This window comes from Entelurus aequoreus, linkage group LG04 (genome assembly GCF_033978785.1).
Source record: "Entelurus aequoreus isolate RoL-2023_Sb linkage group LG04, RoL_Eaeq_v1.1, whole genome shotgun sequence".
NCBI classification, from domain to species: Eukaryota; Metazoa; Chordata; class Actinopteri; order Syngnathiformes; family Syngnathidae; genus Entelurus; species Entelurus aequoreus.
In genome coordinates, this window is record NC_084734.1 from 1,948,002 (window position 1) to 1,953,069 (window position 5,068).

The following is a 5,068-nucleotide window of genomic DNA, read 5'->3' on the forward strand; positions in this document are numbered from 1 at the left end:
GCATGAGTGAAATATGTTGAAGGTGGAATGGTTTGAATAGGTTGAAAAATGTGGAAATGGTGGAAGTTTGAAAAATAGCCAATTCATTTTGAATGGGAGAAATGTCCCGGAAAACCTGGTATACTGGGAAATCTGGGAATTTTTTGTAATTTGTCAAGGGAAAGCCTGCAATTCCTGAATAGGCTGGACAGTTTGAAGTTGGAACGGTTTGAATCGGGTGAACAATGTGGAAGGTAGAGTGCACCAAAATGTGGAGAATGATAATAATTAAAGCTGCAAGCAGCGATGGACGGGGCCGACTTTGAAGGCTCATAAAATCCAAACCGGAGCAGTAATTAAAACTCTTTCATCAAATTTTAATCAGAAAGGTTCAATCTCTCTCCTGTGTTAATTTGAAGCCGACACGACAAAGGAGATAATGTTTGAAAAAAGTTGACTGTTTTTACTCAACTTTTGTTTTGAAGGGGGAATTGCAAACTTCCTGTTGATTTTTGCTGGGGGTTGTCAGTGTATGAAATGTAGGTCTAAGTGAGACCTACATAGAGGTTTTTGTTTCATGTCTCTACAGGCAGTTTTGTCTGTGTTTTCTTCCTAGGGGGCGCTAGGGCGCAATTTTGAGTTTTGGGGTTTGGTTTTTGATTAGATCGCAATTTTTGCCAGTCCTGATGTGTGTGTCCAACTTGGTGAGTTTTGAAGCATGTTAAGGGGGTCAAATTACAGCTCAAAGAGGCGGCGGTATGATAATAAAACGCTAGAAATACAATAGGGTCCTCTGTCCCAAAGGGACTCGGTCCCTAATAAATTGACGAGATGAATTCTGGTGTAGAAAAGCATATGAGTGAATGTTTTGCAGCGTTCCCACAATCGCAGTCGAGGCTCTTGCCACAAACACGCTGGAGACCAAACAGATTTGATTGGACTGAGGGAAAATACATTTAAAAGGTTGCGAAACTGCGTTTAATTCGATTTGCCCCGGTCGACAACTGCTCGGGAGTTGTTGAAGCGGTTCTGCTCCCCGCAGCCGCTAAATTGAAAGCACTTTCCAAATGTGCACGTGGAGAATTGATGCTTTGCTTACCACTCGGATGCAAGTGACACTAAAGCCTCCAGTGGGTCGCCGCTGAGGGTCCTCATGCTGCGGGCGTGAAAGAAAGCACCAGTGGAAGTGTTGGGCCGTGACAGATTAGGGCGAGGATGATCCCCGCTTATTATCGCCTGTTTGCTTGGTACATTTCAGCAGAACTCCAGTCTGGAGCGCCGGCGGGCCTCCAGTCTGCCAGGTAGCTAATTGCCCTAAACCCTCGCCCTTTGATGACACAGCTACCGTGGGTGGGAAGTGGAACGAAGTGCCGCACAGTTGGGACGTCTTCCCCCGCGGGGAAAGTGGACGTTTTGTGTCACGGCCAAGCCGCCTGCTCAATTGTGCGAGCGTTTAAAGGCCTGCTGAAAGCCACTACTAGCGACCACGCGGTCTGATAGTTTATATATCAATGATGAAATCTTAACATTGCAACACATGCCAATACGGCCGGGTTAACTTATAAAGTGACATTTTAAATTTCCCGCCACACTTCCGGTTGAAAACGTCTATGTATGATGACGTATGCGCGTGACGTCAACGGTTGATACGGAAGTATTCGGACACCATTGAATCCAATACATAAAAGCTCTGTTTTTATTTCATAATTCCACAGTATTCTGGACATCTGTGTTGGTGAATCTTTTGCAATTTGTTTAATGAACAATGGAGACTGCAAAGAAGAAAGTTGTAGGTGCGATCGGTGTATTAGCGGCGGGCTACAGCAACACAACCAGGAGCACTTTGAGGATAGCAGACGCGCTAGCCGAACGACCTCACCTTGACTTTCTTCGTCTCCGGGCCGCCACCCGCATCGGTGATCGGGTGAAGTCCTTCGTCGTACCGTCGATCGCTGGAACGCAGGTGCGCACGGGTCGTGATGAACAGATGAGAGCTGGCGTAGGTGGAGAGCTAATGTTTTTAGCATAGCTCTGTCGAGGTTCCGTAGCTAAGTTAGCTTCAATGGCGTCGTTAGCAACAGCATTGCTAAGCTTCGCCAAGCTGGAAAGCATTAACCGTGTATTTACATGTCCATGGTTTAATAGTATTGTTGATCTTCTGTCTATCCTTCCAGTCAGGGACTTATTTGTTTTGTTTCTATCTGCAGTTAAGCCCGATGCTATCACGTTAGCTCAGTAGCTAAAGAGCTTCGCCGATGTATTGTCGTGGAGATAAAAGTCACTGTGAATGTCCATTTTGCGTTCTGGACTCTCATTTTCAAGAGGATATAGTATCCCAGGTGGTTTAAAATACAAATCCGTGATCCACAATAGAAAAAGGAGAGAGTGTGGAATCCAATAAGCCAGCTTGTACCTAAGTTACGGTCAGAGCGAAAAAAGATACGTTCTGCACTGCACGCTAGTCCTTCACTCTCACGTTCCTCATCCACGAATCTTTCATCCTCGCTCAAATTAATGTGGTAATGGGGTCCGAATCTCTCTCGCTGCTGGTGTAAACAATAGGAAAATATGAGTAGTCCTTCCTCCGGTGTCGTCACGCTACTTCCGGTAGGGGCAAGGCTTTTTTTTTATCAGAGACCAAAAGTTGCGAACTTTATCGTTGTTGTTCTCTACTAAATCCTTTCAACAAAAATATGGCAATATCGCGAAATGATCAAGTATGACACATACAATGGATCTGCTATCCCCGTTTAAATAAAAAAAAATCATTTCAGTAGGCCTTTAAATGTGTCGTTATGAAGAAAACTTTGGTGCCATTTCAGCTTTACAAGCCAATAAATACAGGGGAAAAAGTCAGGTTGAATACAAAAAATCAACAACCATTCTTACCTGGTCACTTCCTGTGGACAAAGTATCAATCAATCAATCAATGTTTACTTATATAGCCCGAAATCAGGAGTGTCTCAAATGGCTGCACAAGCCACAACGACAGATCCCACATCAGGGCAAGGAAAAAATCTACCCAATGGGACAATGAGAAACCTTGGAGTCCATAGTGGATCTAACAAAATAGTGAGAGTCCAGTCCATAGTGGATCTAACATAATAGTGTGAGAGTCCAGTCCATAGTGGATCTAACATAATAGTGTGAGAGTCCAGTCCATAGTGGATCTAACATAATAGTGTGAGAGTCCAGTCCATAGTGGATCTAACATAATAGTGTGAGACTCCAGTCCATAGTGGATCTAACATAATAGTATGAGAGTCCAGTCCATAGTGGATCTAACATAATAGTGAGAGTCCAGTCCATAGTGGATCTAACATAATAGTGAGAGTCCAGTCCATAGTGGATCTAACAAAATAGTGAGAGTCCAGTCCATAGTGGATCTAACATAATAGTGAGAGTCCAGTCCATAGTGGATCTAACATAATAGTGAGAGAGTCCAGTCCATAGTGGATCTAACATAATAGTGAGAGTCCAGTCCATAGTGGATCTAACATAATAGTGAGAGTCCAGTCCATAGTGGATCTAACATAATAGTGTGAGAGTCCAGTCCATAGTGGATCTAACAAAATAGTGAGAGTCCAGTCCATAGTGGATCTAACATAATAGTGAGAGTCCAGTCCATAGTGGATCTAACATAATAGTGAGAGTCCAGTCCATAGTGGATCTAACATAATAGTGAGAGTCCGGTCCATAGTGGATCTAACATAATAGTGAGAGTCCAGTCCATAGTGGATCTAACATAATAGTGAGAGTCCAGTCCATAGTGGATCTAACATAATAGTGAGAGTCCAGTCCATAGTGGATCTAACATAATAGTGAGAGAGTCCAGTCCATAGTGGATCTAACATAATAGTGAGAGTCCAGTCCATAGTGGATCTAACATAATAGTGAGAGTCCAGTCCATAGTGGATCTAACATAATAGTGTGAGAGTCCAGTCCATAGTGGATCTAACAAAATAGTGAGAGTCCAGTCCATAGTGGATCTAACATAATAGTGAGAGTCCAGTCCATAGTGGATCTAACATAATAGTGAGAGTCCAGTCCATAGTGGATCTAACATAATAGTGAGAGTCCGGTCCATAGTGGATCTAACATAATAGTGAGAGTCCAGTCCATAGTGGATCTAACATAATAGTGAGAGTCCAGTCCATAGTGGATCTAACATAATAGTGAGAGTCCAGTCCATAGTGGATCTAACATAATAGTGAGAGTCCGGTCCATAGTGGATCTAACATAATAGTGAGAGTACAGTCCATAGTGGATCTAACATAATAGTGATAGTCCAGTCCATAGTGGATCTAACATAATAGTGAGAGTCCAGTCCATAGTGGATCTAACATAATAGTGAGAGTCCAGTCCATAGTGGATCTAACATAATAGTGAGAGTCCTGTCCATAGTGGATCTAACATAATAGTGAGAGTCCAGTCCATAGTGGATCTAACATAATAGTGAGAGTCCAGTCCATAGTGGATCTAACATAATAGTGAGAGTCCTGTCCATAGTGGATCTAACATAATAGTGAGAGTCCAGTCCATAGTGGATCTAACATAATAGTGAGAGTCCTGTCCATAGTGGATCTAACATAATAGTGAGAGTCCAGTCCATAGTGGATCTAACATAATAGTGAGAGTCCAGTCCATAGTGGATCCAACATAATAGTGAGAGTCCAGTCCATAGTGGGGCCAGCAGGAGATCATCTTGAGTGGAGACAGGTCAGCAGCACAGAGATGTCCCCAACCGGTGCACAGGTGAGTGGTCCACCCCAGGTCCCGACTTTGGACAGCCAGCACTTCATCCGTGGCCACCGAACCTGTGCCCCCCCCCATGAAGGAGAGGGGGGCAGAGCAGAAAAGAAACGGCAGATCAACTGGTCTAAAAGGGGGTCTATTTAAAGGCTAGAGTATACAAATGAGTTTTAAGTTGGGACTTAAATGCTTCTACTGAGGTAGCATCTCTAACTGTTACCGGGAGGGCATCCCAGAGTATTGGAGCCCCAATAGAAAACGCTCTATAGCCCGCAGACTTTTTTTGGGCTCTCGGAATCACCAATAAGCCGGAGTTCTTTGAACGCAGATTTCTTCC